A 15,444-nucleotide genomic window follows, 5' to 3' on the forward strand; every position below is an offset into this window, starting at 1 on the left:
CAGGAGACACCAAGCATGCAAACACAAAAGGACCAGAGCCTTGGAAATGGCTTGCTCTGTAAGCAAAGATGTGGGAGATGCAAGACAAAAATTAAAATACACTGATTGAAGGCCTGTTGAAAAGTTTGTGATTGTGGATTCCCCAGTGAATCCATTGTACCTTTCAGTGCCATTGGAGAAAAGCTCATGAACACTGGGAGAATGCTGCTGTAGTCAGCATTACAAAGGAAAGCTGAATGAACACACGTCCAGCTGTCTTTCAGAGCTTTTTGCAGTTTGTTTTTGTGGGCACCAAAGGAGTGATTTGGGCAAAATTAAAGGAAAAGCAGGCTGAACATTGACCTGAAAGATCACATGCTGACTACATTTTTAAAAACATTCATCAAAGAGAGCACAGGATAGAGGAAATCACTCATTGTTGTTGCTCATAAGAAATCATTTGCTAGCCTTCCTTGCAAATTTGAAAAGTTAGGACACTAATCATCCAAGACATTGGTTAGCCAGAAAGACCAGCTGAGGGAATTCCTACCCTAAGTTGTGCTGGAGAAGGAAAAGCAATGGCCCAGGGCTTGACAATACAAACCCCTCTTGAAAAGCCTTCAGGGCAGACACCTAGAGCCTGGTTCAGACATCAGGCAGCCTTTGAAGGCATAAGTCTTCAGTGCATGATTTTGGCAATGTTCCCAGAAGATATTTGAAAGTCTACAAACTACTCTCCATTGTTATATAAATTAATTACTTCATAGAGCACTTATCCTTAACTTTTAACTTCCAGAGTTATGAGTTACATGTTCAACTGGTATAAAACTGCACAACCAGTAGATTACTTCTTTTCCTTCCTGTCTAATTCTCCTCTTTCAAGTAATCATTATTCTAGTCACTCAAATGAGCTCAATCAACTGGTTTACTGTAGCAGCTAGTAAGCAAATAAGTGGGGTTTGAGATTCTGACCTCGACTAAGCAAGACATTCAAGTGGATTAACATACCATTTCACTGGCTTGCCTGTAGCCTCAAGCTTTTGATAAGCAAGTGATCTGACCAACACAGTTATCAAACCACAGAAAAAAAATTCTTGCAGCATTTTGAAGTCTCCCTTGGGCGCTAGTTTCACATTCCTAATCAAAATGATGCAACATATTATTTTCTGGTATTTGTGGAGTTTGCTTGCTTTGGCAGATTACATTAAACCTCTCAATTCCCAAGCTCGTATTTACAATACTAGTTGGGAAGGGTTGGGAAACTCACAGTGGCTTGCCAGCTGCTGCAGAATTGGGGCACCTTTTGATTTCTCCGTGGGCACGGGAAGTGTCAGTGAACATCCCTCGTCCACTTATGGTCTTCCTTAGATGCTCTCTTCTGTTGCCTTCCCCTGCTCCAGTGCCATCCTGCTGGCTTTCACCCAGTCAGGCTTCTCAGCTGTCCTGCATGCAAGGCACCAACCATGGCAGCAGAAAGTTTGGCTGCCTGGACTTCCCTGCAGCCAATGCCAGTGTCAGTGCAGGCTGCAGCATTCCTCCGGTGATGCCCCTTCAGACGTTGCTGGGAGCCCAGAAATGTGGCCTTCCCCTAAAGCCCACTGTGTCCAGGCCAGTGCAGACCCCAGTCATGTCAGCTTCCCAGCAGCAGCGTCACATTGGCTTCCCCACAGCACTGTCATGTCAGCCCCACCAGGGCCAGCTGGGTGAGCCAAACTGTATTTAGGCTCAGTTCCCATCCCATCTCCAAACCATGAGTCAGGGTGCTCACACCATCCACCTGCTGATCACAGTAGAGGGGTGAAGCATGCTGTTTTCTGTCCTTGGGATGGGGTGTATCTGCTTCCTACAGCTAAACCTGAGCCAGAGCTACCTTGTGCTATGAAAGAGGGTAAATTGAAACAAAACCTCCCCCTGACATATTGCATGTGGTCAGTCTGACAGCGCTGCACTCTTTGTACATGACACACAGCTACCAGGGAAAAGTACAGGAAGAGGTTAGGGATGAGAACCTCTCAGGCCTGAAATAAAACAAAAGGATCTGGTTTAACAAGCAGTAAATGTTTCCCATCTGCACAGCACATTCTAGGCTGTGCAATGTCTCATCCCCCAGTTTGTAGCTGCTGACACAGCGTGGATTAATGAATCCAGTGTTAAGGACAGGATGGGTCAGGGAGCTGGGTGCATTTTCCAAAGATGGTAGGGATACTGCAAGTGGGATCTGAGTCTAGCCAGTCAAATGTGTTCTTCATAAGCATTTTGGGATCCTTCTCCCACTAGCTGGGCTGAACATGGATGTTTTAGCTGGGAATGTGCTCCTCTTCCCCTGCCACATGGATTGTCCTCACCAAGATGCCTTTAAGGCCTCTAGTCAAGTAGTAGTTAACCTAGGGATGTCAGGGAAGGATAGCAAAGACATTTGGGTGATGGGTGTGTTGGAGACACCCCATTCCCAGAGAAGTGCCCTCAGTCACATACAAGCTATTAGAGGTGTCCCAGCACCAGAGGAAAGGAGCTTTCTTGGAGCACTCCTTTGGAGCCAGAGGTACAGATACTGCCTGCCACATCAGATGTCCCTTCTGTCCAGACCAGAGGGACTTTCAAAGGAGCAGCTGCCGTGAGCCAGGCTGGTTGACTCTTGGCTGCTAATTGAATGGTGGCATTGATTTTGGTGTCCCTCATGGGTCTGACATCTGCAGTTGGAAGTCCTGTGACCCTGTGAGTGCGTGGCCCTCCCTCTGCCAGGGGCAGCTCCCGACACTCTCATGGGCAGCACTGACTGACGACACTGCCTGGAGGGTCTGGCTGGACAATGAGCCAAGGCAGTGTCTCTGCCAGCAAGTCCTGCACAATTTAGGCAGGACTTAAAGTTCACCTCCCCAGAGACACTCAGAAGGGAAAACAGACATAGCAATACCTCCAGCAGTGGAAAGGCAGGCAAGCGGAAGACCTGGGAGGTGCAGTAGGAGGTCAGCCCAGCCTACGCCACTCTGCGCAGAGCACACAGATGGGACTGTGGTCTGTTTATCTGTAAACAGGGGCACAAACAAGCAATCAGCCTGGGCTTGGGAAGCTTCACATCCTTTTTGGTAACAGCATGATAGAAAATAAGACCTTGGCTTGTTGCCCTGAGTACATTGCTGAAATGGCTGGGTGAGGAGCAAGGAAGAGCTGGAACAGAAAAGTTGAGCTTTGATTTTCAACTCTGGTTACCTCAACAATGTAATTTGGACAGTCCCAGCAAGGGAGACCCTTAGAGCTGAGTGTTTGGGGAGGATGCGGAGTCCTAGGACAGCTCTGAAGAGCTACCTAGCATGCTGCTTGCTTTCTGGGGAGAGCTGCCTATGACATCTCAGGTGGCAGACAGGTACCACTTGAAGGTACTTTCTGTTGACCACAGGTACTTACAAGGCATCCTTTACTCTTGTGTACAAGAATCCTCAAAAGTCCTTCTCCTCTTTAGAAGTCAGGCAGAAGTGTCATCCCCATCTGACAAGTGGGGACATGATGCACAGCAGGATCAAATCATCATGCAAGAGCCAAAGGCTCAATCTCTACTGGCACAGCTGCTTAGCACAGATCAGAGCTGTCTGTGTGAGTCCCAGGATGTAATCTGCCCCAGCAGAAGTGCAGAATCTATTTGAGTTCTAGTACTAGGGAGACTAAAGCCCAGGCTATTAGTTAGGTGATATTAATTCATTTAACCCTGTGCAACCCCCTGCTCCTTTTCACCAAATGTGGGCATATCTGCATTAAAGGACTGTCTGATGAACAGGGAACTGGCAGGAGCAGAGCAGCACCAAGTCCCCTACTGCTGATGGAGAAGTGACATTTCAGTTTCTAGCTGGTGAGAAACTTTCTACTTATCGTCATGGACACAGACAAAACCATTGGACATCCAGCTATAAGAACATAGTAAAACCTAGGTGTAAGTGTAATTAAAAAAATCCTTGATATGATAAAGCTTGCAATCCTGTCCCATGGGTTGAATTAGTGTTTTCCCTGCAGCGATTTCTTTTAGTTAGCAAGCTTTAAGTTACAACTTGCATTCATTAGATTTGCCAAATGCTGATAATTGGCTGTCTTAAAACTCATGCACGGACAAGACCATGGTGTTAAGGTTTCATCCGAGGCATCAGCCACACAGCAAACAGCAAGGGCCATAACACTGACTCCTCAGGCAAGTGAAAGGCTGAAGAGACTTCACAGTCCCAGATCTGAGTGTTGATACAGCGATCCTCTTGCCGAGACCTTCCGATTCCTTGCCCACCCTTTACCTGGGGAACCATTCTGGAAGACAGACTGACAGACACCAAGGTGCATCCAAACCTAGGTTCTTGGTGTCAAAAGAGAGAATGATGCTGGTCACTTCTTTTACAGGAAAATCCCCATTCAACCTCCATTTCCCCTCCTCATTAAGAATATCCATGAGTGACTGGCTCACATTTGCCACAGTATTTCCAAGAGGGGCTTGTGAGCTCTGCAGCTCCTCCCAAGCAGGAAGCCAGAGCAGCACTGTGGTCTCTCTGCCAGGCCTTGAGGACAGAGTGCAGAAAGGGGGTTTTGGGAGAAAGCAGCCATATTTTTTCACTGCATATGGGTTGGTTTATTCCCCACTCTTATTCCACTGGAGAAGTCTTTAGAAGAAGAGACGTGCATGAAATTTGCCTCCTTACATTTACCTTGGGGAATCTTTCCAGACATTGTCCCCAACAGCATCTTATTTCTGAGACATTAAAAAGCCACCCTATTCAAATGCAAATCAAGTCCTTCCTGACAATAACTGTTGAGTAATTTTGACGTCAATACAAGCGCTCTAGCCGGACGTTCCAAGAATAGACCTGGTGTTTGGGAACGGAGCAAAAAGGAAGCGACCACAGATAATACACAGGACCAACTCTTTAAAGGAGAGACTGTGAGGGGAAGATAGCACAGCTGGGGGTATCAGGTACCAATGTACTAAAAGTTTAGAGCAAGGGACAGGCGTGGAAAGCCAGAGTGGAGAAGGCTGAGGCACAGGCTTTCCTCAGACCTAGGGTGAAAAAGCTGAGGCTTTCATCTTAGGTGAGTCCACTTGCCCAGAGTCAACCCCAAGCTCTTTCCTTCAGGCTGCATTTTGACAAAGGTTTATACATTTGGAACTTGCTTAGGTGCCTCTGCTCTGTGCTGTGTTATACAATGTACCCTGTGGAAGTTTTCTTCTGCCAATTGCATGCTTTTATGCTACAAAGGCTGTTTGCAGACAGGACACAGAACTTGCTGCCTTCAGAGGGAAAGTCAACCAGAACTTGATACCAAAAAGTACATTCAGCCACAGCACTAGCCAGCCCACCCCAAGCAAGAGATGCACACAGCAGATATGGCTGATGGGTTGATAGAGAAAACTGCTGGCCCCCTGAGGCTCTCCAAGGCAAATAGCGTGCTCTAGAGCTGAAGTAGACCCCTTAGGAAACATGATCCAGCAGAGATGCCATTGATGTGCCTGCGTGATCAGAGGAATACATGCAGGGCTTCCCGAGTGCTGTGGCATTTGAGCACTATTTGGAATACAATGGCCTTTCTGCCTGTTTTGGAAATTTCTGACATTCTAAGTACAATTGTATTTGTAATGGTTACATCTGGCCTTTCTGATCTGTTTGCTCATCAGCCAGTAGAGAGCCCCCAGGTACAAATCTCCTCTTAGCTCTGCCCTGTTCCACTACTTCATCTTGTGCTAATTAATCACCAAGGGCTCTCAGCTTTATAGCATTAACCCATTCACCTCTGAAAAACCTCCCTTTCCCATTCACAATGAGTTGCATATTTATCTGCTAGGGACTAAGTAATCAGGCAAGCCTGGAACTACCACATTATGGTAGGCAATTATTTTATCCCCACTCTTTTGCAAAGCTGACTTATCCAAATTCACAAGGCAAAGCAGTGACAGAGATGGGGAATAGACATAGTGTTCAAACCTTGAGTTCTCCTGTAGCCACTAGCAAGCATTCTTCAAGAAAATGCTTTCTAATTATTTCATGCAAACCCAGGCATAACCTCAGCAGTCAGGAGCCCACCTTTAGTCATGGGTGGGACCAGATTTACCTCCTGAATGCCCTTCTGCCCTTTTCCAGGAGACTACGGATCTTCCCTTTCTACTAGAAAGTGGCATGGTAAAATGCTAACATGCTAAACAAAAGGATATATATAATCAGTCAGTTTATGCCCAGTTAAGAACAACTCATCAGCAGATGCCACCTGCTGTTCTTTGTGGCCTGCTTCCCTTCCTTATCTTGGAGGACAACATCACATACCTACATTGGGAGGGAGCTGCACTGCATATGCTCCCAAACATGTTCCCCTCTCTCCCTATGTATTTTCTGTCAGCTGTGAATTTCTTGGAGGGGAGAGTGAGGACATGGTTACTAGGGCATACAGCCCCTTGTTCTGTCACTGCCTTGTATGATGTGCTACAGACAATGGCACAGGGTGACCACACAGCTGTACAACCTCCCAACCACACTTGGCCTTAGCTTCTCACCTAAATGCTGGCGTTCCCCTCTCAGCTGTGCACAGGGAAGGGAAAACCACCTTCTGGATTTCCTATTTAATCTGTCCTTTTATCTTCATACAGGTTTGGAAACATTTCAGTTCATTCAAAGGGAGAGGGAGCCATGCTCTCCAGCAAGTGCAGCTTTATCAGGAGGGAGAGAAGAGAGACGGCAGTTAACAAAGAGTACAATTGACGAAGCACAGCTGACATATGGACCCCAAAAGAAGTGCTGACCTCACCCTTCCTTGTGAATATGATCTATATTGCTCATCTCATACAGAGAAGGCTACTGTCAGGAAATGGGGCACCACCTAAACCTGCTGAGAATCCTCCTGATGGCTGGGGGGGGCCCTGGCAGCCAGACCCCTGCCTTACCTCTGGGCAAGGAATGACACTGGGCTGTGCCAGGCTGGCTCTGGGTGCCCTAGGCACTCCCTCATGCACCTGGGCCTCTCTGAGGCACTTCCAGGCAACGCCCTCCCCTGCACAGGGGTCCATACTTCCTTCAGCTGTACAAAGAAACGGGAAACCAGCTCCTGAAACCTTTGATTGATTTTATCTGGACCCTACAGGTACAAAAACTATCCCCAGGCTGCCCCAGCCCTGGATTACCATCTTACAAAGTTCACTTCATGTGTAAGGTGGAGAGACACCCCAGATGTTCTTCAGACACCCGGGTTCCTTCTCTGGGATGCCTCCAGAAACCTCTCTCATAATCTTCACCCCTGGGTGAGGCCAGGCAGACCGGCATCCCCAGCCCGCCATTCCCACCGCTCCCTGCCGCACCCACGCTCCTTCACTCGCTCCCCATGACCGCTGGTGTCCGTGGCGTGCGGCCATCCCCTCCCTGGGGATCCCACGCTCCCAGGGCAGACGCAGGAACGAGCCCAGCAAACACGGGCGCTTGCCTACGGCAGGCAGGGGCAGCGGGCAGCGGGCAGGGCGCGCAGAGCAGCGCAGGAAGCACCTGCTCCTGAAGTGACGGCTCTCTTATCTGACCCCAGTCACATCAGGTGGCTTCCTTGTTTGCCTTGGCAGCGAGCCCCCGCGGCCCCCTCCGGCTGCTACTGGCGAGCTGCTCCTCCGCTCCTTTTTTTTAATTTCTCCCGAAAAAAAGCGCCCATTGATCTGAAGAGAAAAAACGCCCAAAGACATTCCCAGTGCACAGCTCTGGCCCCCACTTTCCCTGCCTGGAGCAGGGAAGGTGGGGAGCAGGGATGAGTGGCATGGGATGTACCGCCCTCAATCCCACACTAAAGCTGTCGATGTGCTTGGCCACCATCAAGCAATGCAGGTTCCTCTCTCCCGTGAAAAAGCCAGAGGCTGAGAATCCCGGTGCGGGGGTCGTGAATGGTGGGCGGCTGATGGACCTATTGTGGGCAACGGGAGTGGAGCACAACTTTCCACAGAACAAGGGTCGCCACGTGGGGCCGTGGCTACCTCGAGCCAGAGTGCGAGGGCTTAAAAAAATTAAATAAATGCTTGTGGTTCCTCTTTCTTCCCCCCTCCGTCCCTCCCTTGGTCTGGACGATTTACTGCAGAACGGCTGGTCCAGGCTGCAGGGCAGCCGTGCCGGGAGCATCCCCCAGGCAGCACCAGGGGAGAACCAACCTGGCCACACCGAGGTGCCGCATGGCATCCCACCACCATCCCATGAGCCAAGAGCTTTCAGGAGCAATTCCCCGCATCTCTTTCCAGCTCTGCCCCAGGGGCAAATCACGAGGCTGAGAGGGGCGCGGGCGTTTGTGCTGATCTGCATTTCATCCACAGAAATTGGCCGGATTCCAAGACAGTGCCGTTTTCAGTTTGACATGCACCTCTTAAATAATCTTAAAAATAAATTTAACCAGTGGGTTAGATATTGACGCATTGAAATGTAGCACTTCTGCTATGTAAAGATAAGAACAGATTCAGAGCACAAACATATTTTAAAACTGTACCCTGGTCCCCTGTAAGTTATAGATGTGTGACAGAAATTGTTTGGCTTTGGACTTTATGAGACACGCAAAGAACAGTCTTGCAAAATATTTTCCTTTTTCCTTTTTTTTTTTTTCCTTTACCTAATCCTTAGTCTTAGAATCTTCTGAAAATAATTTCTCCAGGGAAAAAGTTTTCAATGAAAAAACCCACAGAATAAACTTCTCATACTTAACGTACGATGCAAAGAGGAACAATAAAATAATAATGGGGCTGAATATTCATTATGTTAATCAAATGTTAATAAACCATGGGATAATGTGTAGCTCAGTTTGGCTCTCATTTCAATCTTTCTTCCTTTCTTGCCTGCTTGCTTCTCTCCTCCTTTCTTCTTTATTTGCTTCTCCTCCTGTCCTAGGAGCAGAACTCGGGGAAGCTATCTTGATCAAAATGACAAACATTCAGATTGGAAGCATTATTTATTTAAAAGAGTCCTGCAAATAGTAAACACTGTCAAACAGATGTGCAACATCTGTGTAGTTCAGGCAGTTGGTGAGTATTTCTACTCCAACCTTGGGGAAGCCTCAGGTCCAGAAACAGACAATAGCCAATAATCGGAGAAGCCCCAAGCAGATGTGTTCAGCTATGCCATGTTCAAGACATGAATAATTAAAATTAAATACTACCTCACACAACTGTCACCTTAAAATGGAGTAATAGTTATGTTTGGGCATCAGACAGCCTCACAGTTATGTGGACAGTATTTTCATTTCACTGTATTAATTATGTAAGAAAACAAAAAAACCAAACCACAAGGCAACACGCTCATGATCAGTAAGAGCAAAGGCTTGGGTATAATATCTGTAACCAGAGACACACCAACATTGTGTGTCTCCAGTTTCAGATAATCACCTGGTGTCAAATCCTTTGTGCTGGGGGTGTGCCACAGAGCAAGGGATAAGAGACTAAAGCAGTGTGCAATGCTGAAATACAACCCGGCAGGTGACCCTCTTCCTCTCTCTCTCTCCAGCAGGATCCTGCTTTAGATATACCATATCTGCTACAGCAGCAGGCTCCCTGTTTGTCTTATGGGCAAGTAGCCAGGTGAGCAGTCAGCCAGGCAGTATTACTCTGAGCCTGGTGTGTGGTGCCCAAGCAGCTCTGGGATGCCTCCTTCAGCAGCAGCCTGATGGCTGCGGGTGCTGTGTGCTGTGTCCCTGAGCAGGGGGATCTGCATGATGGGGACAAGTAGCTCCAGTGCCCTTTGCTCTGCTGAGGCAGTATTTAGGCAAGCACAGCACTGGTCTTTTTCTCTTTGAGTCTTGGAGGTGCCCATACAGTGCTCTACCTCCTCAGTCCCCAGTGCTGGAGGCTCAGGGTCTGTCAGCAGCACAGTCAAGGGAGGCTTGGTCTTTCTGTGCTGCCTGAGCTCTGGGTGGCCGGGTCAGAGCTGCCCTGACCTGGGCTTTCATCACATGTCATGTTTTGGGAGTCACTCAGCAACTGCCTCGTGGGACATGAATATTAACCTCACTAAGTATGTCTGGAAAGGCTGCAGGGTCACTGCAGCAGCCCTGCAGGATTGTTCAGGGTGGGCCACAGCGAAGGTCCAGCTAGGAAGAGGTGGGCTGTGTTGGTGGTGCCGGTAAAGCCTTCTGCCAGCCCAGAGGAGGGAGCACGCAGTGCCACAGCTCACTCTGGGTGCTCATACGTCTGCTGGCACCAAGGGACCATGTCCAGCCCTCTTTCCTCTGTCACAGCAATCCAGAGCAGGCATAAGGTATGAAAGGCAGCAGCAGTATTCAAGCCTTGCTTGCTTTGTCTGCAGCTGCACTGAAAGAAGCTGTGCTCCCTCTGAGCCCCAAGCCCTGAGTATCCCCCTCTGTGGAGAGACAGAAACACTATGCATGCTGCCTCCACAGCTCTCACTTCTTCTCTGCAACCATGCACATGCCCACTCCTCACTCTGCCTCTTGAGAAAGGTCAACAAAGCACGGACACCCAGATTCCTCACGCTGCTGCCCCACACTGCCACACGACCTGCTCGCTGTGCTGCGCCCACTGGGACTTCCCAAGCAGCAGCAGGGAGCTTTCATCAGGCCAGCTGAAACCAGCAGAGTTTTGCTTTCTGGGTCCTGGGTGTTTGTGCTGCTCTGTGAGACCAGGAACTCTGCTGGGAAAGGTCCCTTTGTGCTGGGGAAGCTGCCTGCTGGGTGGGCAGCCAGCAGACTGTGAAATAACTACAGTTTCAAAGACTGTAGCTTGGGAGTATGCACTGGTCAAAGGATAGGAAGGAGCTGCAGTCTCCTTTTTACTGAGGGACTTGCATATGGCCTGGCCTTTGCCAAACTGATCCCAAATTATTATTTCCCGTTATTCTCAGCATAGATCACACAGTGAAGCTGATCCATCTGGTCTTGCCTTAGTTTTTCACTGGCATTAACTTTCTTGGCCATATTTGCTTTTCTCTCTCACTCTTTAAAATCCACTTCACTGCCCATACTCCCCTTTCCCATCAGTTTCCATCTCAGATCTGCTGGCTTTTTCATGTGGTTCATGCTGTGCCCTCACCACCGTGAAAGTAAAAACAAAAAGCAAAAAAAAAAAAGGGAAAGAAAGAGAAAATAAGAAGACCTCCCAGGAAGATGTTTTCAAAATACAAGCATCTTTTTTCATGCAGCTCCACTGCTCATAGTTATTTTGGGAAGAAATCAACTCTATCAGCTCTACACATCTTCCAAGTGTGTAGGAATCCAGGTGGATGGATGCCAGAGAGAGCATTCTTAGGCATGTATGAAAGCTGCTGGCCTCAGGATGCCCCCCAAGCTCCCTGCTCTGAGAGACCAAAATGCTTCTGTCTTCCTGGATGCAGCTTCCAACCAGGATGAATATTTTTAATGTCCAGGTGTGTTTGCTTGGGAACCAATGGCAGGAATGTCCATGTACATTGCTTTCACTTTTGCCCATCTCTGATGGGCTGCCAGTCAGGGGCAGAGGTAGGACTACAGTGCTCCCTGTGTGATGATCTTAGCTGGTGGCTCTGCAGTGGAACAGTTTAGCCAAGTTGCTTGTCTAAACAGAGCATGCACCTGAATACCAGAGTCTGAAGGAGAGTGCTGGTGTGAATCTGGGCGCAAGCCTGTGGCTGCTGCTGGGGAGGGCCGTGGGGTTTTTCTTAGGCCAGGTTTCTGCATTTGTTTTTTCAGAGCTGGGGTGCTGGTGACGCTGGGGGCAGAGTTCAGGACATCACCAGAAACTGAATGTCTGAGTTCATTCGTGTTGAAATAACAAAGGCAATTCCCTCTCAGCATGCCACACTCCACCCACTCAGCTGCACTTGCTGAGGCTGTGGGGCTCTGCTTCTTCTGACCCATCTCTGGAGCTCCAACTCTCCCCAGAAGCAGGAGGGGAGCAGCAGATATCAAGTTTCTTTGCTCACTGGGGCTGGAGACACCTGTCTTCCTGAATCATTTGCAGAACACAGGATAAGAGGAGAAGATCAGTATGTCCTGATGCTCTTACAACACCAATCAGGTGCTCCCCCAGGGAATATCTCCACAGCAAGAGGAAGGAGATGCAGCCAGAGCAGTTCCCTACCCCAGCTAATGTCAGGTCCCCAGGGACAGAGACAGCTGCACTCAGGCCAGGTCCACCTTGCTCATTGTAGAGGAGTGCAAAAGCAGGCTGGAAGGGAGGAAGCAGGACTCTGCACATATTGAGTCACAGTGCACGCCTGCTACAGGAGGATTCTGTTTCATAAGCAAGACAAGGCTCCATCCCTTCATGAAAGCCAAAAGCAAGCACAACAGCTTTGGAGGAGGTAGGTCATGCAGTCCCATCTGCATCAAGTCCAGCAGAGTATTTCCTTGCAGTACTTCTCTTCCATCAAAAACGTACATACTCTTCTTTTGCCAAGCAGCTCCTGCCCTGCATGCAATACACCCAGCACAAAGTGATTTAGAAAAGCTCACTGGGTCCCCAAGTCCATGTGGCATTGAGCATGCTCTGACACTCAGGATGCAAGTTCCTTGGCCATCACACAGGGTGTCATGTTCCCTCTTGAGGCACACAGTCCTGGTTCTCCATTTCTCATCCCAGAGAACTCCAGAGGCTTATTTGTTCTGCCCCTCAGAATATGCTGCTGCATGTTGAGAAAGCAAAGCTGACTCTCAGCAAAGCTGAGAAAGCAAAACAGCTGACTCAATAGCTGCTGGATCTGGGGAAAGGGAAGGGAGGGATATGCTTTCAGTTTTGACTTTTAACCAAAAAATGCACATTGGATTCTTCCTGCCAAAAGTGACAAGAAACAGAGCCATAGGTCTTTCCTAGAAACAGAGGGAGGAAATAACAGAGAATATATGCCCTCCTGCTTGTGTTTCTCTGGTAACAGCAGTGAGAGGAGGCAAGGGATCAAGCAAGAGAAGGTACTGCTGTCCTCCTTTCAGCTGAGCAGAGGGCTACAACTAAGTACATACAGTAAGCTGAGCAGTAGACTTGAAAGTGGACTAAAGTCTACTTCATCCTTAGGCCTCCTGCTTTCATCCATCTTCTTGGCTGTTGCTCCAAGTGTCCATACATGCCTTGGAAGATTTGAGCTTTCTGCTTAGGTCCGACCAGGTTGGTGGAAAGCTAACAGGAGAGAGCTTGGCATCAGGTCTGATGTTTCCAAACCCTGCTACTGCACATGAAGGGCACTACCTTAACAGCTCCAGTGCTATTCAGCATACCCAGCATTACACTGAAATATCCTGGCAGGAGAGGTGCCTACCTAGCACATAGCCTTGTGCTGTGGTCTTTGCCAGAAGGACATCCCCCACCAGATTATTAATTCAGGACCCACTAACACCCACCATTCTGCTTACTGAGTGTGCCACAGCTTTTACTTTTTCCTCACTCACAAAATCATGTGCCATTTGAAGGCAGAGGGACCACATGATATATGAATAGGGGTGGAGCTCTGCAGGGCTGCTGACTTGGCATAGGGCTTTTAGAGCAGTTTGTGTCTACAGATGAATCTTTGCAGCTGAACTCCCCAGAGATGCCTTCCTGTCCCCATGGCAGGCAAGACTTATGGAAAACACCAAGTCATTTACCTTAGCATCCTCCTTAGTGAGGATGCTAAGATGAGCTCTGATAGACTCTGTCCATATGGATATGAACACGCTCCTGGACTTCTTCCAAAAGAGGAGCAATACTTTGTTAGCAGAAGAAGAGGCTACTTCTGGGCAGCATGTGCTTGACTGTCTCACACAAGATAGCACTATTCAGTAGGAAATGGTCTTTTGGATCCATTTGCTCTATACACAGAAACAAGGAAGGAAGGAAAGAGAGAAGGACATGGTGATGTGTCAGAAACAAAGATACCCCTTAGAGCATGTATTTCTTCTCCAACCTATGGTGAGAACTGCTTTGCAGACATAGGGCTGTTTGGCAGATCTCCACCAAGTCAGTGTAATTTGAGTGTGGACAAGGCAGGCTCCCCGAGGCTCATTCCCATGGGGAATGCAGAAGTTCTTCAGACTCAATCATGACTTTCTACTACAGTCCCCACCAGCAGCACAGGGTGGCTTGTTGTGCCCACAGCTAACAGAGAGACCATGCCAAGGCTACATACTCCAAGGACGCAGAAGGTGCTTGTTGTGCATCTGTTTGTCCAGTGAGGAGGAAAGGGAGGCTGCTCAGGTCTCAGAGGTGCTCAGTGATTGCCCAGCAATAGGAGGGGTTATTCTGGGATGGGAGGAGGCAAAGGGACCACAGCTTTGTCATATCTCAGGAGTGTGAAACAGTGTGGACCTGTGCCCTCTGTTCCCCTCAGGCAGCAGTGCAGCAATCAGGTGTAGCCAAGCCACACGTAGCTCCATCCCACAGAGGAACATTTCCCATTGTCCCACTATTTTTTTTCCGCCATTACAAATTTTATTACCTCAAAGGTATGGAATTAGGAAATGAAAGATGTGGAAAAATTCCTCAGACCAAAGCACTCATTTCCACCATTTCCACCTTGCCCTGGATTTCCTTCTCAATTAGTTCCAGCAGTGTCCTTGGTTTGAGCCTTGGAGTCATTAAAGTCTTTTTGAAGCTCTAGTGCCTCACACTAGTTCTCATTGCTCAGCAGAATGATGCATCAGGAATAACAAAGTCCACTTTGATCAACTACTTCCATCCTTTACAGCTGCTTCTGTGGGGGTGATTAATCCCAGCCCTTCCTCAGCTAATAATAAGTGCAGAGAATCAGCTACATCCTTTGTTGTTGTTATTTTCTCTTTTCATTTCCCTTTTTGGGGAGAGCTGAGGAAGGGACTCAGTGACTTTGGTCCATTCTTTGCCGGAGGGGTGGCCATAGCCATAATGCTGATGGGGAGCATGGATACCTGGTGGGCTTGGGTGGAGTGACCTCTTCCCCAGTTGAGGCCATGGGCTAAGCTCCCTGTGCACCTGTTCTGGAAAGCTTTGCAGCACCACTCTTGCCTGAAATCCTACCTACGTGCAGGAGATTAGTGTTTCCTATTGGCAAGAAGCCTTTGGGAGGTGCAGGGCCATGCAATAGGAAACACAAGGAACAGGGACTTTGCTGGGAATTAGGCCATTTTTTAGTAAATCCTGCAGTCTCTTGGGCTGCTGATCTGGCACCTTGCTCCTCCATGAACTTCTCCTTACAAATAAAAATTATTCCTGGCCTTTGGTTTCTGTTTTAAGCTGACACTGAGCCGGAATTGCTCTTGATTTGCACAATTTAATTGAGAGAAAGAGGAAGCACACTGTTTATTTAAGGACAAATGCCAGCTAAAGAAGAGGAGGTTGAATTATCAGTGACCACCAACTTTTACAGATAAGATTCCAGTGTCTAGACCCACAGTGCACTGGGTTTTGAGGACTGCAGAGATAAAAGTCTTGGACGTAGAAAACACCCCCTATAAAAGCATTTCAGGGCAGAATCAGAGCTGCAAATGCCTGGTAACACCTCCTGGTAATGACTGACACAATCTGGGCTATGCATTATGCACACTGCATGTGAGGAGAGG

The sequence above is a fragment of the Lichenostomus cassidix genome, chromosome 5, assembly GCF_008360975.1.
Source record: "Lichenostomus cassidix isolate B80296 chromosome 5, HeHo_3.0, whole genome shotgun sequence".
Classification (NCBI taxonomy): Eukaryota; Metazoa; Chordata; class Aves; order Passeriformes; family Meliphagidae; genus Lichenostomus; species Lichenostomus cassidix.